General features: G+C 43.3%; 1 protein-coding gene across 7 annotated transcripts in view; it reads left to right on the forward strand.

Annotated features, from left to right (window-relative positions):
• The window catches only part of WASF2 (WASP family member 2), a 99,414-nt gene that overhangs the window by 21,058 nt on the left and 59,096 nt on the right, over window positions 1–19,260 (forward strand). For 3 of the 7 annotated variants that reach the window (XM_060410636.1, XM_042245112.2, XM_042245113.1), the window contains one exon: window positions 4,519–4,610. The gene's annotated coding sequence lies outside the window, so the exon portion shown is untranslated. Of the gene's footprint in view, window positions 1–3,983; window positions 4,055–4,518; window positions 4,611–7,818; window positions 8,010–8,076; window positions 8,140–19,260 lie in introns of those variants that run through there. The other 4 variants (XM_012151031.4, XM_004005081.5, XM_060410637.1 and 1 more) reach the window with 3 other exon arrangements.

Raw genomic sequence — 19,260 nt, forward strand, 5'->3', positions numbered from 1 at the left:
AAACAGGGGCTCTGTATCAACCTAGAGGGGGGATGGGGAGGGAGATGGGAGGGAAGTTCAAAAGGGAAGGGATATATATATATATATATATATATATATATATACCTATGGCTGATTCAGGTTGAGGTTTGACAGAAAACAACAAAATTCTGTAAAGCAATTATCCTTCAATTAAAAAAAAAAGTTATTCATTTGGTTGTGTTGGGTCTTAGTTGTGGCACGCAGGATCTTCCATCTTCTTTGCGGCATGCGGAATTTTAGTTATGGCATGTGAATTCTTAGTTGTGGCTTCTGGGATCAAATTCCCTGACCAGGGATCAAACCCGAGCTCCCTGCATTGGGAGTGCCAAGTCTCAGCCACTGAACCACCGGGACAGTTCCTTGGCCCTGATCTTTAAATCTCAGCCTAGATATCAACCGGCTTCCCAGGCAATGCTAGTGACGAAAAACCCACCTGCCACCGCAGGAGACATAAGAGACGCAGGTTTGATCCCTGGGTTGGGAAGATCCCCTGGAGGAGGGCATGGCAACCCACTCCAGTACTGCTTGGAGAATCCCATGGAAAGGTGAGCCCGATGGGCTACAGTCCACAGGGTCACAGAGAGTTGGACACCATTGAGGTGACTTAGCACAGGCATCAACTACTCCTCCAGGAAGCCTTCACCGACCCCTTGACAGGTTTAGGTCTCTCTTTTTTGGTAGTCCCAAAGCCTCTCTGGATTCTTCTTTAATACTGCTGTTTTTGCTTTACTTATTGCTTTCTATTCCCTGATTCCAAGTCTGTAAACTCCCTGGGGGCATTTCTTTCACCTCTTTATCTGCAGTGCCCAGAAGACCTAGCATAGAACTTACCCCAGCATGTTAGTTCAGTTCAGTTCAGTTCAGTCGCTCAGTCGTGTCCAACTCTTTGCGACCCCATGAATCACAGCACGCCAGGCCTCCCTGTCCATCACCATCTCCTGGAGTTCACTCAGACTCATGTCCATCGAGTCCATGATGCCATCCAGCCATCTCATCCAGCATGTTAGTATCTAGCCTTTATAGGTTCAGTCTCCTTTGCAGGGTTTGCACTGTACATCATATTCTATGTCTCTATATTATAACTTTGTTTGAGGAACTCCTATCTGCCTTTCAAGACCCTACTCAAATGATCCCTCTTTTGGTAAGCCTGCCCCAATCCTCCAGTTAAGTTCTATGCTTCTGTGGGCTCCCAGCTCCTGCTGCAATCGGTGTTCCTCTTTCTTTCAAATAATGTATGGTGTTTTTTTTTTTTAATTCTTGTACTTTTCCTTTTGCTGTTAGAGAGTTTTATTTTTTAAAAAATATTTATTTACATATTTATTTGGCTTCACCAGGTCTTAGTTGTGGCACTTGGCCTCTTTCAGTTGCAGCATGTGGGCTCTTTAGTTGTGGTCTGTGGGATCCAGTTCCCTGATCAGGGATAGAACTGGAGCTCAGAACTGGGAGCTCAGAGTCTTAGCCACTGGACTACCTGGGAAGTCCAATGTATGTGTAGCTTTTATGTGTGTGTTTTTCTCCCTCACTAGATTGGGAGTCACTCGAGGGCAGAGACTGGGTGGATGGATCCCTGGATTGCCAGTGCCCTGCACAGGTCTGGCAAGAGCCGTCAGCAGTAGAGGCTCACTAGATGAATAGACTAGAAGACGCTACAAAGGAGAGAAAATTCAGGCAGGATTTTGAAGGTGGGAGGGAAAAAAAAGAATAACATGCACTTACTGAGGGCACAGAATCAGTACAGATAACAGCAAATAAAACAACCACCACTGAGAGCACCAGGGTGCAAAGGGTAAGAACAGAGCTAAGCTCTGCCTCTTGTGGGCTGTGTGGCCTTGCGCAGATTATAGAGCCTCTCTGTGCCTCAGTGTCCTCATCTGTAAAATGAGGGATGGTAATAAGGGACCCCTTCCAGGGCCCAAAACTGGGCTCTTGTCTAACTCTCAGAAATGACTTGTCCAAGGAGACACATATGCTGACAAAGCAGGAGATTTTATTGGGAAAGGGCACCCGGGCTGAGGGCAGTAGGGTAAGGGAAGCCAGGACAACTGCTCTGCCACGTGGCTCTCAGTCTCGGGTTTTATGGTGATGGGATTAGTTTCCGGGTTGTCTTTAGGCAATCATTCTGACTCAGAGTCCTTCCTGGTGGTGCATGCCTTGTCCAGCCAAATGGATGCCAGAGAGAAGGATTCTGGGAGGTGGTTGGACATGTGGTGTTTCCCTTTGACCTTTCCTGAACTCTTCCGGTTGGTGGTGGCTTATTAGGTCCGTGTTCCTTACCAGGACCTCCTGTCATAAAACAGCTCATGCAAATGGTTACTATGGTGCCTGGCCAGGGTGGACGTTGCAGTCAGTAATCCCTCACAGTAATGGGATCCACCTCACCAGGAATCAAGTAGACTAATATTTGCCAGGTGCTGAGAGCTGTGCCAGGCACACGTGGGCACTGGGTGTGTTGCCATCACTGTTACCAACTCCATTGCTGAGCGCTTTGGTTGTGCTGGGCACTTTCATCTGGCTTCCCTGTTTAGTCCTCACAGCGGCCTGAGAAGGGATTGTTGTCTCCTTTTATCAAGAAATGAGGTGTAAGCAGGCCAAACAGCTTGCGGAGGCCACTCCCTGGCTAAGCGGCAGGAATGGGATTTGAACTCAAGGCTTTCTGGCCTGCCCGCCCACCCGTGTTCCTTGACTATGTGGCACCTGCCTGCAGGAGGAGGGGGGAGGGAGAGAAGATGGCACAGTGGGAAGGCAGGGGGAGGCTTCGCCGAGCTGGGGCCTCAGGAGCAGAGCGGCAGGCATTTTTCTAGAGCTTTCATTTCCGTCTGCCTCTTCTGAGCAGGTGAAAAACCCCACAGAGGGCCCTTCACTTGAGTCCTCCCCCTCCTCCTCCCCCTCCCAGCGCTGTCTCATCCCCCATGCTGGGAGGGGGGGAGGTCAGGCTTGCCGTGGGGGTTGCAGGCAAGGGGAGTGAGGTGGTGGGGGAGCATCATTCCAGATCCTTCCCCTCCAGCACCGCCCCCCCTCCCCCCTCCCCCCACCTTCCCCCATCAAAGTCGCTCCGGGGAGGAGAGAGCATTCCAGGTGGAAGGAATGGCAAATGCAAAGGCTGTGGATTCAGGATGTGGAGGCGGGGAAAGCCTGCAAGCTTGGCTGGAACTGAGGTTCGGGGGCCCCCTGGGATTGCTCAGTGGAGAAGAACTTGTTTGACGAGAGGGAGGGAGGGAGAGAGAGAGAGATGCAGTGGACCCAGCCTGAGCTAAGGATGCCAGAGGCAGGGCAGTGGCTTGGAGACCATTCTGCCTCTGAGCACAGTCCTCTCCACCCTCTTGCCTTCAGGCAGGGGTTGTGTGAAGGGGTCAGCGTGATTCTCTGTGGTCCCTCTGCCCTGAATCCCTGTGCTCTGGCAGTTCTGTAACAGGCATGGGTTCATGGCGTTTGGTGCCTTCTTTCACTGTGCTTGTGCTCCCTCCAGCCCTACAAGATCAGTACGATTCACTCCATTTTATAGATGAGAAGACTGAGGCTGACTGTCCCAAGGTCACACAGGAGTAAGAGGCAGATCTGGGACTCGAATCCAGGACTGTTTCCAGAGATGGCAATCTGCCTGGTATGCGCTATACTGGCTGTGACTGCTTTTCTGGAGTGCTCGCCATCCCCATAGCAACAAGAGAGGAAGCCTTGTGCTGAAGAGTACTTTATAGTTCATGCAGGACTTGTTTTTTCTGCTCCTCACAACAGCCCTAGGAGGCAGAGCTATTATCATCCCTATTTTATAGACAAGGAAACTGAGGCTCAAAGACGGGGTGTGACTTGGCTAGGACAGAACCATTAAGTGGCACAGTTGGGACTCAAACCAGTTCTGGTGACTTGATGTGTCTTCCTGCTTCCCCTTGTAGAGGGAGAAGTTATGTTCCCTGATCTTATCAGCCGTCGAGGACAGGGAACAGGCAAGGGTTATTTTCTAGAACTGGTCGGAAAGGAACAGTGTTTGGTCTTCAGAACCTGGGACTTAGCAGCAATGATTATTTCATCGTTCCAGGTGAGAACTCCTTGGGTACTAGAGAGAGGGCTTGCCTCTCAAAAGCACCAAGCCCTCTCAAGTTCCAAGGTTGGGTTTAAATTGCAGTCATATTGTTTCTTTTTTTTAATTAATTTATTTAATTGGAGGCTAATTACTTTACAATATTGTAGTGGTTTTTGCCATACATTGACATGAATCGGCCATGGGTGTACCTGTGCCCCCTTATCCTGAACCCCCCTCCCACCTCCCTCCCCCAAAACACCAATACAGTCATATTGTTTCTTGACTGTTTGGCCTTGGGTAAGTCACTTGACCTCTCTGTGCTTCCTTTATCTCATTTGGAAAATGACAACAACAGGACCTAAATTATAGGCCTGCTGTAAGAATGTATGAGTAAAGCGCTTACCCCATGGCTGGCACATAGCAAATGCTCAATGTTAGTGCTTATTATTAGTAACAGTTATGGTTTTTTTTTTCGGCAGCACCATGTGGCTTGTGGACCTTAGGTCCCCAACCAGGGATCGAACCCATGCTCTTGGCAATAAAAGTGTGGAGTGCTAACCTTGACTGTCAGGTAAGTCTCAAGATTAGTTATTAGTATTAAGATGCACAGCACCTCCCCTTCTGAAAGTAACCTATCTCCATTGCCTGAAAGGAGAAACGAAGTCTCCTATTGCCAGACAACCTTCAAGCAAAGCACCAGAATCTTACCTAGCACAGACAGTAACTGCCGACATCAATAATAATAATTAAGGCGAACATTCAACAGCTGCAGCTATGTGCCAATCACGGTGCTAATTACTTCACATTTTTAATATTTATTTACGGCTGCATCAGGTCTTAGTTGCAGCATGCAGGATCTATCGTTGTGATGTGCAAGTGCCAGAGCATGGGGCTCTGTAGTTGTGCCCCACTTGCCCCGCAGCATGTGGCATCTTGGTTCCCTGACCAGGGATTGAACCCATGTCCTCTGAAATGGCAGGTGAATTCTTAACCACTGGACCAGCAGGGAAGTCCCTGCATTTGAGATAAAGATGTGATAATCTTCACATCTCTGAGAATCAGGAGCAATTATCACCCCCATTTTACAGATAAGGAAACTGAGGTTCAGAGAGGTGAAGTCATCTGCCCAAGGTCACACTGGCAGGAAATGGTACAGATGTGACTTGAACCCAGGCTTGCCTGGCTCCAAAGTCTTTTATGACAATTAAAGTCAGATGACAACTTGCGTGGTACCCAGGAGCTTGCATCAGCTCTCTCCCAATATCAGTATTAATCAGTTAACACTAATTGCTAATTAGTATTAGCATTATTCATCTACTGGATATGCTGCCTTAGGCTCACCTCCCTCCATGCTGTGAAGGCTAAACATCATTTGTGAAGTGCCTTCTATGTGCCAGAGTGTCTTATACACATTTCCACACAGAATCCTCACTCCCTCACCTTATTCTACCACTATCCCCACTGACTGGAAGAGGAGCTGAGGTACAGAGAGGTGTGGTGACTGCTTCAGGTCACATGGTTCAAGGAGAGATGGCAGAGCCAAGATTCAAGCCCAGGGAGGTTGATGTCAACACTCAGGCACTACCAGAAAAGAACAGAGACTCTTGGAGAATGGCCTCACTTTCACGCCAGTTGCCTTATCCTGTAACACCTTATTTGTTTAGGCCCACAGCAAGTTCTCTCCCCAATGCTGCAATTCACCCCCATGGGCCTGGGCCTGGATGCTTTTAGCATGCTTTCTCTTGGCCTCCAACACTTCTTCCAACCATCTGCAGCTTAGTTAATCCCCATTCATCAACGCATCTCTTCAGGAAGCTTCCTGAGACCCCATCTCAGTTCCTGACATTCATTCTCATAAACACATTGTACTTTGCCTCCTTATTCCTTATCATAGCTTTTGATTTGTCTGATCATTTAACAACTTGCTTCCTCATCAAACTGTAAGCCCGATGAAGGTATGAGTCTGTTTTGCTTACCACTGTAGCTACACTGCTGGCAGGCTGCCTTACACATGGTTGGTGTGTAATAATTTTTTTACTGAATGGATGAATCCATGAATGAATAAATAGCTATCAGGCACTTTACACACATGACTCATTAATTCCACAATTAACTTATTGAATCCTCACAACTGCTATGTTGTCCCCATTTTAGAGAAGACCTGGGTGAGGCTGAGAGTTAGTTACAAAGTAGTGGAGCTTGGATTCAATCTTAGGTTAGTCTGCCCTAAAGTCATTGACCTCTGCATAGCACCTGCTGCCTCCCAGCGCCCAGTGGCCACAGTCAGGATTTAAATAGTCATCCGCCGTCAGACCACATGGCCCAATTTGAGCCTGGAGGTCACTGACTCAGCGGGCACTGGGGCCTTATGGGCACCACCCACTTGGTGGTTTCTGTCCTTCTGACGTCTTAGACTGCTCCCTCCTCACATTCCCTTTTTGGCTCCCTTCTTTTCCAGAGAGGGAAAAGGACTAGGAATTATAGCCAAGGCAGTCCTTCCGAGAAAAACAATCCTGCGGTGAAAAGAGCCCTGTTCCGAGAGCAGAGAGACCTGGACATAAGTCCTGGAATGGAGACTGCCCCTCTTGGAGCTTCTGCGTCCTTACTCAGGATTCTACCCTGGGTTTTTGACCCACCTGTCATCCCTTACCCACCTCCTGGTTCCTAGGCCCCCAGAAACAGTTCGGGTACATCCCTTGGCTTCTTTTTCCCAGGAACCTCGGAGCTGGGGAGTGGCTTATTTTTCCCAGGAACCTCGGAGCTAGGGAGTGGTCACCTAAGTCTATGGTTACCAGAGAGATGGGGGATTGGCCTGAGGGCACCCTCAAGAATCTCCCTGGAATGCTAACAAGTTGGAGGAGAGGTCTTTCTCAGGGGACACCAGACCTGGAAGGGAGAAATACAGAAATGGAAGCCAAAATATATAGGTTTGAGTCCCAGGGTCATTTCAAATTCCCTGGGCGACTCAGGGTTAAGTCATGGCGTTTTTAGTTTTCTCTTTTGCAAAATAAGGACAGTATCTGCCTTTAAGAGTTGCTCTAGAGAACTAACTGAGGTACAATGTGAATCCGGCCTGCAACCTTTTATGATCGGCAAGACGTGCATATATACCCACTCAAGCATGAATCCTTAAACACTACAGGACAAGAGGCAGACGTGACTGCTCCTACTTTGCAGGACAGACTGAGACCCAGATAAGTTGAGAGAGTTGCCTGAGGTCGCAGAGTTCGGTGGCGGCTGAACCAGGATCCAACTCACCTGACCCTGGCCTTTCACACCCAGCACCCAATCCCAGGACCCCGGGCGTCACCCCAGAAGGACCCTTAGCGGCAGGCGGGAGCCTGTGACTCACTCTCCCCGCCCTACTTTCTGCCGGCCGGACACCGGTCGGGAAGGAACAAAACTATCAGTAACTTTAGGGGTGTCCACAGAAACTTTATAGGTTTGACCCATTCATCCTGTCAAAGATCCTGGTTATTTGAACTCTAACAAGAAGAATTCACCTCCCGATACACTTTGTACGAGTTTTTAAGTGGGATTTTCCTACTTTGAATATAGGGGTTGGTTTAGTTTCAAAGCCACCCCCACTTCACTTGGTTTGCCCCTTGCTGTTTACTCCGATTGCGGAAGTAGCTCGGGTGGAGCTCCCGGGACAGTACCCTTGAGTACGTCGTTTGCGTAGCTGTTAACTGACATTCCACTCAGGCCAATGGAAAGCCCGGAAGTCCCAGGCGGGTGGGACAGCGAGCCAATCAGGGCGGTTGGCGGGGTGTGGCTGCGTCCCCGGGCGGGGAATCGCGTAATGGCGGACGCGGGCCGGGCGAGCGCGGCTGGGGGCGTATCGCGCTGAGCGGGGGAGGGGGGGTCCGGCTGTGTGGCAGCCCGAGAGGCGGCCGGAGAGAACAGACCCTGTGCGGAGAAGGGCGGCCGGCCAGCCCTTCTGACGCTAAGGGCGACCGCGCGAGACCAGGTGAGCAACAAGTCCCCGCGGGCGGGCCCAGCCGTGAGGCGCCGGGCCCGGTCGGGCCGCCCCTCCCGAGTCGCTCAGGGTTCCGGGGGAGTGGGTGCCGCGCCTCCAGCCGCAGACCGATCGAGAGCCGGTGAGCGGTCAGCACGGGGTGATGTCTTACAGTACACTCCCCTCCCCAAAGAGGAGATGTCCCGGAGACCCCCTCGGAGGCTTGGAAGGGCCCGCGAGGCAGCGAAAGTACCCCAACCTGATTTATCTGTGCTTCCAACTCGCTGTGTGACCTTGGGCAAGTCACTTCCCTTTCTGGGCCTCGTTTTATCCATTTGTAAAACGAAGGCTTTGCGGGCAGACGTTGTCAGAGATCTTGGGCAAGTTCTTCTCTCGGCGGAGCCTCAGTTTCCATCTCGGCCATGAAGGCATTAAAGCGCTCTTTGAGACTTCTGGCCAGAGTGGTCGAGAGGAATGTGTAGTGTACGTGAGTGTAGGTGTGTGTCCAGGATGGTCTGCAGAGTAACAAGGAAAGTTGGCTAAAGGGGCCCATCGAGGAAGACTCTGGATGGACCCCAGACTATAATGGGGTGGGGTCTGGTTGTCTTGGTCTTCCAGGACCGTAGAATCTCTGAGATGGGGAAGTTTTGTACAGTTCTTCATAGAATCGGAGAAGAGGGAGGGATCCTTGGAGCCTCTTGGGGCTGTGATTGAAATTTAGGCCCCAAAGAACTTGGGGTTTTTTTTTTGGGTGGGTTAGAAGAAACATTTATGGTGCCCCTACTGTGTGTCAAACAGGTTCTTGTTTAATTTTTACAGCCACGCTTGAGAATTTACAGGTAAATAAGTTTCAGAGGACTTGAGTAACTTGCCCAAGGTCACACAGTAAGGTTCAGAGCTTACCAACATTAGGGTGTTTCCTTTGAGAATCACTGGTCAAGGGGCAATTGACTGTCTACTTAAAGGAAGTTTGTTTTGTCATAAATGGGGGAGGGGTTGGGTCCCAGACACTTGAATTGACTTCTGACAAGGAGACAGGCTGGGTCTTAATCTCTGGATGGTTAATCATAAGTACATCCCCTTTGTTCAATTTGTGAGTTGGAAAGGACCGTTACCGAATTGTAAAAGTCACTCGGAAGTATGTCAGAATCTCAGAGAACTCCGTTTGAATCCTGATTGCATGGCCAGTAGAAGTTCACTAACTGTTGGTGCATAGACTTGACTCTTGGTTTGGAATGGTGCCAGACTAGTAACTTTTTCTCCTCCCTAAGAAGGCCAAGCTTTCTTGGGATGGAAGAAATTTCCCATTCGTTAGTGCAAATTTCTTTGGATTCTTGGGGTGAAAGTTTCAATAGCCCGCCTCTTGAAGTGAGATACTCCTTTCTTTTTGCTTCCTGTTATTTGACTTCTAGGTTAGTGAAGATTGTGGACCTAGAGTGGGTACTACAACTAAATTGCAACTCTTAATTTTTCCAAGTCTCAGAGCTTTTGGTTAATCAAAATGGTGGGACGGCAGTGTGCATTGTTCTCATATGTCAACAGTAGGGAAGAAAATTGGAAGAGGAAGTTGCTGAGAAGGAGGGCGTTTCTTAGCATTGGAGCCAATATGTATTTCTTTGTTTGAAATTCTAAAACCAGAAAAGCAACTGAAGGAGGAAGCAAGGAAAGAACTGTGAAACTCTTTTTCCCATTGAAATGTTTTTAAGGACTTTTCTGTTGCTGTCCCCTGTCTAAGGCTCTGCTTTCACAGAAAAAGTCACTTGAAATATGTTCTACGTTCAGAGATTATATTCTAGAATGAAAGAATTTTACATCTTCAACCTTCTGAGATAATTTTTAAAAAGTCAGAACTGAATATGTTATTTGTCAGTGAATGATTGTTTTTCTCAACATAATTACCAATTGTAGTCTTTGGGATTTTTTTTTTTAATCAGTGATTTAAATTAGTGTGTTTCAGCCTGAGAGGACTTGATCTAGATATTGGATGATGCAAATGTCCCCATTAATTGGAAAGCAAAAAATGGTGTGTTTTTTGACATTTGTTAAGTCTTTATAATGCTTTATTTTACAGGATTGTATAGTTGTGAATAGTTAAAGACATTAAATTTGTTATCTATTACATGTAAAGATTTACATTTACTCTTAACATCAGTTATATTTTCTGTAAAAGATTAGTCTTAATTATATATAGTTTATCTGCAGTACCGTGAGTGGGGGGAGGTTCTTGGGATTAGTTGTGCTTCTGAATTTAGAATTTTGAAAAAGAAATGTACAAATATTGTAAGTTATGTAACATCCCTGAAAGGTGTGGGGCAGCACCTTGTAATCAAACATACTTCTGTTTCTGCAGTAAAATGTCAGAATGTTCACACCAACTGGGATAAATAAATGTTATAAATAGCGTCATGTCATTTAATTTATAGTCATTTCATGTCAGGATTTGCCACCAAATGAATAATGAACACATGTTTTTTATAGCCTTTTGGATTTTGGAAATAAGGAATTGTGGAATTTTATGGATATAGTTTATATGATGAACAATTACAAGGACAAATATTGTCAACCAAGCAAATTTTAAAGTCATAGGTCCTGAAAACAGTATTACATAGAAGACACTTTTTTCTTTCATATTTTTTATTTTAATATACATTAATATGCATTTTTCCTCAAGTACAAAATTTTACCTTTTAATACTGTTATTGGTCTCTGTCTTAGATGTTTGAAAGACATCCCTGCCCTCTTTTTTTAAAAAAGTAATTTATAGGTCTTGTGCTCATCAATTTTTATATAGCAATTAAGAGAATTGCATCTTTTCCCATATAATTCAGAGAAAGACTAATCAGGTGAGGATCTGTAGAATCATGTTTGCAGAATTTAAAGTTTCAAGGTGGTCTTTAGTATGAGGTCATTGCTGCTGGATGAGATTTATATAAAAATTTTTATGTTTTTAAGTTTTCAAGCTTCTTCAATTTGTACATCAAGGAGTTTACTAAAATATATTGGATTTAGATAGTTTTGATTTATATTTTTACTTTTTAAAAAATTTCAATTATTTACCATGTGAAAAACTGAAGTTTACCAGCCTTACGAATTTGGGTGATTTCTTTAAACGGCCAAGGACCTCTAGGAGCACATTTACAAAAATTCGGTCTACTCTTTACTATTCTTGAACACTTCAACTAGGAGTGAGGTGGACTGGTATTGTTAGAGGTTAAAGAATTATTTCTCCTATTTAAAAGAAGGCCTTTGACATCATGAATTTGAGAGATTCTGGGCTTCAGGACAAACTGCCACCTGATTTGAGGGCCTCAGTTCATTCTCCTAATTGGAGTGTCTCCATAGTTCCTGAGAGTGGCACTTTCACTGTCTGGGAGATAGAAAGGGTGTGGGACAGTGTATCAGTGTAACAGTGTATTAGTGTAGTTAGTGTTTGATTGGACTAGGGAATAGGAACAGTTCTTATCCAGACTACCTCAGTTTCTTCCCTTTGGTAAGGATTGATAATATTGCAAAAGGGTTACAAATTAGTAAAGAAACATATTATTACAGGTTACTCTGTTGTGACTGTGATTAAGCTCTTCAAAACAAGCACTGTGTATTACACTTCTTGTATATTCTGTAAAGCCTAAAGGCCAAGGCATCACACTTTGTTGCATCAGAATTTACCATCAAAAAGGAAATTATATCTGAGAATTCCGGTGTAAGTAAACAACCAGAGTTGAGAACCATTGAGGTAAGCACATGGAAGGTGTTCAGTAAATATATGTTGATTAATTTGCTATTGGACTTCCCTGGTGGCTCAGACAGTAAAGCGTCTGTCTACAATGCGGGAGACCTGGGTTCGATCCCTGGGTCGGGAAGATCCCCTGGAGAAGGAAATGGCAGCCCACTCCAGTACTACTGCCTGGAAAATCCCATGGACGGAGGAGCCTAGTAGGCTACAGTCCATGGAGTCACAAAGAGTTGGACACGACTGAGCAACTCCATATTGGTTCTGGCATGAATTGGGTAGGGTGGAAGAGGATTTCTTCATAAAGTAAAATAGCTTTCCAAGATAGCAGCACACATCCAACAGTTGGCAGATCTGGACACATAGTCAGTTCATTGCTAGTTACTCTGCCAGCATCGCCATCCTGATTTTGTGATCTAGGCAAGATTAGATACAGTCTTGTCGACAGGCAACTGGAAGTTCTACTGAATCCATGGATAGTGGCCTTCCTGACTACTGTGATAGGTTGGTGACAATTGCTCAGTGAAAGAATTGTTGGGATTTGAGTTGGGGAGGTGGGCTGCTGGGCACCGGCAGTGCCAGGGGAAAAGTGGAAAGTTGTAATTTGTGTCTCCAAAACATAACAGAATGTGCGGAACATAATTGGTATTCCACAGTTTTTGTTGAATGGCTTTTTGTCTGCAAAGAGGCATTGTAAGCTGTGAAGTAAGATGCTTCCTACTTATCCTTCAGAACTGAGCTAAGATGTCTTCTAAGATGTGAATCATTCCTAGGAAAAGTTGAGTGACTCCCTTGTATGCCGTTTCCTTCACTAAAGCATTTATCGGATATTGTCAAATCAGATAACAGACAAATTATAAAACTCTTTCCTTTACCTGGCGATGAGCTTCTTATGGGCTGGGCTCTATTGTTCATTTCTGTATGACCGATTGTGAAACACACAGTAAAGCCTTTTTTTTTTTTTGCCATGCCACGTGTAATGTCGGATCTTGGTTCCCCCACCAGGGATCGAATCCACATCGCCTGTGTTGGAAGTGCAGAGTCTTAACCGCTGGACCTCCAGGAAGTCTCAATAAAGGCTTGATAGATGCTAGTAATGTTTAATTTAGGCCTCTGTCTTCTGTTTCATTCTTATAGGCTTCTCTTTTTTCCAATTTATGGTCTTTCCTTTTCAGTTCATTCCAACAAACATTTATTGAGAGGTAGGTCTTTATTGAGCCTGGGGGTCAGGTTTCTCATCCTTGGTGCTATTGACATTTTGGGTTGAATAATATGCTATATAGTGGTAGACTGTCGTGGGAATTGTAGTATCTTTAGCAGTATCCCTGGTCTTTACCCACTATCTATTAATGGTAATTGCACCTCTGCCCCTTCTCTGTGCCAACCAGAAATGTCTCCAGATAGTGTCAAATGTCCTTTGGGGAGAAAATTGCCCTCTGTTGAAAACTCTGTCAAGGGTAGGGGTAGTAGGGTCATAGAGCGGGGATGAATGTAGGTGTCCCCACATATGTGCTGTCCTTCCATTCCTCCTCTCTGGTTATATAGTCTCTTGTCTCTGACTTTTGGATAAGAAAGAAAAATGAGGGAAAATCAGGAGGTGACAAACTTAAAATAGCACCATCATTTTTATTCTGCTCATTTTATTTTATTTGGTTTAAATATATTAGAGTAGTACAGACAGTTGAATTATTTATGCAGATTTTGTGAATTCAGTTTCTGCCACCGGTTAGGTAAAGAACTACTAGAATATTACTACCTTGAATAAAAGATTCAGCTTTTCTCAGAAAAGCTGTTTTAATACTTAGAGAATAACCAGCATTGGTTTTATAGAGAACTTGTCAGGATTCTTCTCAGCTAATTTTTGAGCTTCTTGGCTAAGATATATCTTTTAATGTTTCTACATAGATACTTCATAATTCTAAAAAACATGTTTAGCTAATGAGCATGTTTTTCTAAGCGCAGTATTTTTTTGTGATAGGTAGATTGGTCAAGGCAGTGATCCTCTTGGTTCCTTTGGACGTTCATAAAATGATGACAAGTTAGTCGTAACACTGGGGGACTTCACTCCTTTGGTCAACCCTCTACAAGATAACATAATCATTCATGTCTTAGTCACCATTAAAGTGAAGTTGAATGAGTGTTTTTTTTTCCCCTGTTCCATTTAAAGTTATGAATAGTACTCTAGAGAATTCAAATGTATGGTTATGAATGGTATCTCAGAATAGTTACCATTTATGCAAATGAAGCACACTTCTTAACTTAGAAACCAAACAGAATTGAATTAGAAAAGAGAAGAATAGAAACAAGAATTGTTGAATGCTTACAGAAGAAATAACGTTCAGATATAGAAGTACCGCAGAAAAATTTGGTCGTCTTCATGATTTCTATACACTAATAAAGACAAACAGTTTGAGATTGATGGGAGAGGCTATTAGACTTTGCCTATGATATTATTTTTCAAGCTGCTTTTCTTTTTGGGTAAATATGGGAAAGCCTGAGACATACTCTCAGTTATAAGATGAATTCTGAATTCTAGTTGAACAGAATTAAGTTTCTTATTTTTAGAATGTAGAAGCTCTTTTGGGAAGAAGCAGTGGTTTAACTCTGTTCCAATTTGAGTAAATATGTGTATGTATGTGCACAGATAAATATTTATACACATTTATGATAAGACTTACGGGGACATTTAAACTTTGTAATTGACATAGTAAAGTAGTGAGCAACTCTTACTCTCACGTATTTAGAATTGAGACCTTTTCCTCCTGTGATTATGCCATTGTTCCGGCAAGTACTCAGTCTAGCAAGCTTTCTCTCAAGTCGTATCTTGAGTAATTGTTTTTAACTCTGTAGAAGGAGGTCTTAGATCATGTCCATGATGTTCCTTTCCCTTCACAATTGAGAACTATAAGTAAATTTCCCTTTGTAGAATACTGATAGTTTTTAAAGAATAGTATTCCTGATAACAAAGCCATTTGTGGTATTAAGAGAAATATAAGATCCACTTTGCCCCCATTTTACCTTTAAAGTTCTTTGAGCATTCATACTGTTACAGTTTGCAAAGCACAGTCTCTGACTTTGATACATGTTACAGTCAGTTCCCGGCATTGAGATAAGTTATGTTAGCTCCATTTTATACCCATAAATGGGCTTCCCCACGGCTCAGCGGTAAATAATCCGCCTGCCAGTTCAGGAGACACAGGAGATGTGGGTTCGATCCCTGGGTCAGAAAGATTCCCCTGGAGGAGGAAATGGCAACCCGTTCCAGTATTCTTGACAGGAAAATCCCATGGACAAACGAGCCTGGTGGGCTACAGCCCCTGGGGTAGCAGAGAGTCAGATATGACTGAGCATACATACAGATAAGCAGCCTCAGAGAGGTTAAGTAACTTCCTTAAAGTCATTCAGCTAATAAATAACGGGTTTGAGATGGAACCCTGTCTTTTGAGATTGAACCCTGTCTTTATTTAAAAAAATGAGATTTCTTTAAAGGTAAAATTTACATATAGTGGAATACATAGAAATACAAGTGTGTAATTATTGATAGATGAGTTTTGACACATGTAAATACGTGTATGGCTAACACCCAGTCAAGAGATAGACTGTCTCCATAACCCTCCTCAGTTCCCTGCTGTCTTACAGGCAACCACTGTTGTGATTTCTATCCTCACATATTAATTTTCCTGACCTTGGCTCATGCAGTATGTACTCTTGTGTCTGAATTCTTCTGTTCAACATAGTTTTTGATATCCATGTTGGTGTGTATATCAGTGTGAATCTGAGTCTTGTGGTCTATGTATGGAGTTCTTTCCAACAAACTGTAACTCCTTATTTGCTAATTCTTATATCATATCCATTTTTTGGCTTTGGTATTTGCATGTAATTTACTTCATTTTTCTAATATATTAGATTTATTTGTTTTTAAAATCTCTTTGGAATTACAAAAGTAATACATGCCCATTGCAACAAATTACAGAATTTGAAGTGAGTAAAGAGTGAAAGTTTCCTCAGATTTATTTTTATTTCTTCATTTTTCCAGTTATGAAAATGATATGAGCTCTTTTTTGTTTAAAAAGCCAAATTAAAAAAAAAATATGAAACAGAGAATGAGTCACCCGTAATCCCACTGGGCTTCCCTGATAGCTCAGTTCGTAAAGAATCCACCTGCAATGCAGGAGATCCCCGTTTGATTCCTGGGTTGGGAAGACCCGCTGGAGAAGGGATAGGCTACCCACTCCAGTATTCTTGGGCTTCCCTGGGGCTCATCTAGTAAAGAATCTGCGTGCAGTGTGAGAGACCTGGGTTCGATCCCTGGGTTGAGAAGATCCCACGGAGAAGGGAAAGGCTACCGGCTCCAGTATTCTGACCTGGAGAATTCCATGGACTGTATAGTCCACAGGGTCACCAGGAGTTGGACACGACTGAGTGACTTTCACTTTCACATAATCCCGCTAGTTAGCATTTTGATATGTTTTCCTCTTTTTCTGCAGTGTGTTTACCATATCTGAGACCACAGTTTAGGGATTTTTAGGGTTCCCTTCTTATATTAGGTTTGTTACATCCTCATTAGTCGGTTATTATTTCAGTGTTTGTGCTTGTGGTCACCCTAAATCTGAGTATCTAACTGGTGGTGATCTTGGCTGGGCTGAACTCATCAAGCAGCCTTTTTGAATACTTATTGTATACTCCTTAATCACTCATCTCATTCTTGCATACCCAGCATCCAACATTTCTTGCAGAGTAGGAGGCAGTTAGTTGTGGTTATGAGTATAGATTCGGAGTCAGCCTGTCTGGTTTCAGATGTAGGCTCCTCCATGTGTTAGCTTTGTGTATAGCCTTGGGCATTGACTCTTAGGTTCAGTTTTCTCATCTGTAAGAGAGGGACCTGTCTAATTAAATTAAGACAATGAATGGCATGTTTGGTTGGACATATCATCTAGTCCAGAATTCTGCTGCTAATGGTAAAGGGGTGAAAGTGTCAGCTTCAAAGTTTAGGCCTCTGTTGCCTAAAATTTGTAATTTTTCTTAGGAAGAAGGTTCTTATGGAAAAGGTGCCTATGAATTTTTCTAGACTATCTTTGAATGATTTTTTTTTTCTTATATTCTGTACTCGTCATCTGAGTAATGAGTTTTATTACTTTATATACTGGATTGGGTAGTAAACTATTACTTTTTATTAGTCCTAATAAAAGTAGTAAGTGTAGACTATATACCAGGTAGTATGCATATCTCCATTCTCATGGCAGCCCTTCAAATTAGATATTTAAAGATGAGAAAAGCGAGGCTCAAAGTTAAGTTCATTCCCACTGTCACACAGCTAAGCCTACTGGGATTAAAGCTCAATTCCTTCCTGCCTTCATTTTTTTCCCCTTCTTCCCTTTCCCCCTTCCCTTCCCTTTTTTGACATAAAACTTCTGTCTGTCTTATTCTAAAACTTGGGCTTAAATTTTTTAAAAAATATACTTTACTGTTTGTTTACACTTCTAACTGGATTGTAGCTTTTAAGATTTGATGTAGTCTACCATTTCACACTCGCTTTGTTTCATACTAGTGTGTCCTTTATATATCTATATTAAAATATATATATACACCTGCATAAGCTCCTCTGTCCTTTGGCCTTTTTGGATACCTTTTTAGACCTTCTCTATTTTACCTTTTTGTGTTATGGCGACCACAACTGCACATTTTATTCTAATACAGATACACTTTGCTTGGTACAAGGGCAGGATGATGTGTTCCCTGTTTCCAAGACCTTCGTAATAATGACCAGCGTTTGGTTGCCTTTTTGTAGCTGTATTCAGCATAAATCCAGGGATTCTGATATCCTTCTCCTGTATTGAAACAGGTAGCTTTAGAGCTCATCATTTGATAATTATAGTTTGGACTGCCTTTCCATTATTGCATTACCTTATTTTTGTCTACATGGATGCTATTTTCCACCTTTCTTAATGCACAACTTTGTATCATCATACCTCTAGCTACTACTTTAGAGTCATGCAAGCTGAGAAGATTCACTAGACAGTTTTTTTTTCTAGCTAATTTCTAAAAATGTTATTTCTGATAGGTTACAGCATTAATCACTGGGGATCCCCTTGTTTATAGGTCTGTCTTGAGAAGGTAAATACTCTTTATTTCTGTTTCTAAATGAATTCGCCAGAGAAAAAAATAAGTCTTCTTAAATAGTATTTATTTACTGTTTTCACTAGCCTTTGGAGGAATTAAAAAAAATTTGCATTCTATTCACGTTATATCATGTATCCTCTCACTTCAGACATGCATATGTGTTACCTGAAGCTTTGCAAACAGTAGGTTCTCTGTAGGACCTTAATGTATTAAATGTTCAACAATAAGACGCAGTATTGGGTTACTAGTTTAACATTCAACAAATAATTATTAAATATCTGTTATGTGCCAGGTATGAAGAACACAGCTCAGTGATTATAAGAGGCAAGGTCTCAAAAAAAAAAAAAAAAAGAGGCAAGGTCTCTGCTCTCATGCAGTTTAAGGAGGCTTGGGTAGGCAATAAGTAAACACATAAATCAAGATTAAATTAATCACATAAACAAATAAATCAAGATAGCCTGGAGAAATATCAGCAACTTCAGATATGCAGATGATATCACTCTAATGGCAGAGAGTGAAGAGGAACTAAAGAGCATCTTGTTGAGGGTGAAAGAGGAGAGTGAAAAAGCTGACTTGAAACTCAGCATTCAAAAAACTAGGTGATGGCTCAGGTCCCATCACTTCATGGCAAATAGAGGGGGGAAAAAGTGAAAATAGTGACAGATTTTATTTTCTTGGGCTCCAAAATCGCTGAGGACCGTGATTGAAGCCATGAAATTAAAAGACGCTTACTCCTTAGAAGAAAAGTTATGACAAACATTGACAGTATGTTAAAAAAACAGAGACATCACTTTGCCAACAAAGATTGTATAGTCAAAGCTATGGTTTTTCCAGTGGTCATGTACAGATGTCAGAGTTGGACCATAAAGGAGACTGAGTGAGGAAGAATCGACGCTTTCGAACTGTGATGCTGGAGAAGACTCTTGAGAGTCCCTTGGACAGCAGGGAGATCCAACCAGGCAATCGTAAAGGAGATCAACCCTGAACATTCATTGGAAGGACTGATGCTGAAGCTAAAACTCCAATACTTTGGCCACCTGATGCAAAGAACTGACTTACTGGAAAAGACCCTGATGCTGGGAAAGATTGAAGGCAGGAGAAGTGGGTGACAGAGGATGAGATGGTTGGATGATATCATGGACTCAATGGACAGAAGTTTGAGCAAACTCTGGAAGATAGTGAAGGACAGGGAAGCCTGGTGTGCTACAGTCCTTGGGGTCGCAAAGAATTGGACACAACTTAGAGACTAAAGAACAAAAACCAACTCATAAGATATTGAAAGATTGTGATATGTTAGTAAGAGAATAAAATAAGGTGTTATAACAGAGGTAATGGAGGAACTCAGAGATGGTTGGGCTTCCCTGGTGGCTCAGTCGGTAAAGAATCTGCCTGCAGTGTGGGAGACCTGGGTTC

Source organism: Ovis aries, chromosome 2, assembly GCF_016772045.2.
Source record: "Ovis aries strain OAR_USU_Benz2616 breed Rambouillet chromosome 2, ARS-UI_Ramb_v3.0, whole genome shotgun sequence".
Taxonomy (NCBI): Eukaryota; Metazoa; Chordata; class Mammalia; order Artiodactyla; family Bovidae; genus Ovis; species Ovis aries.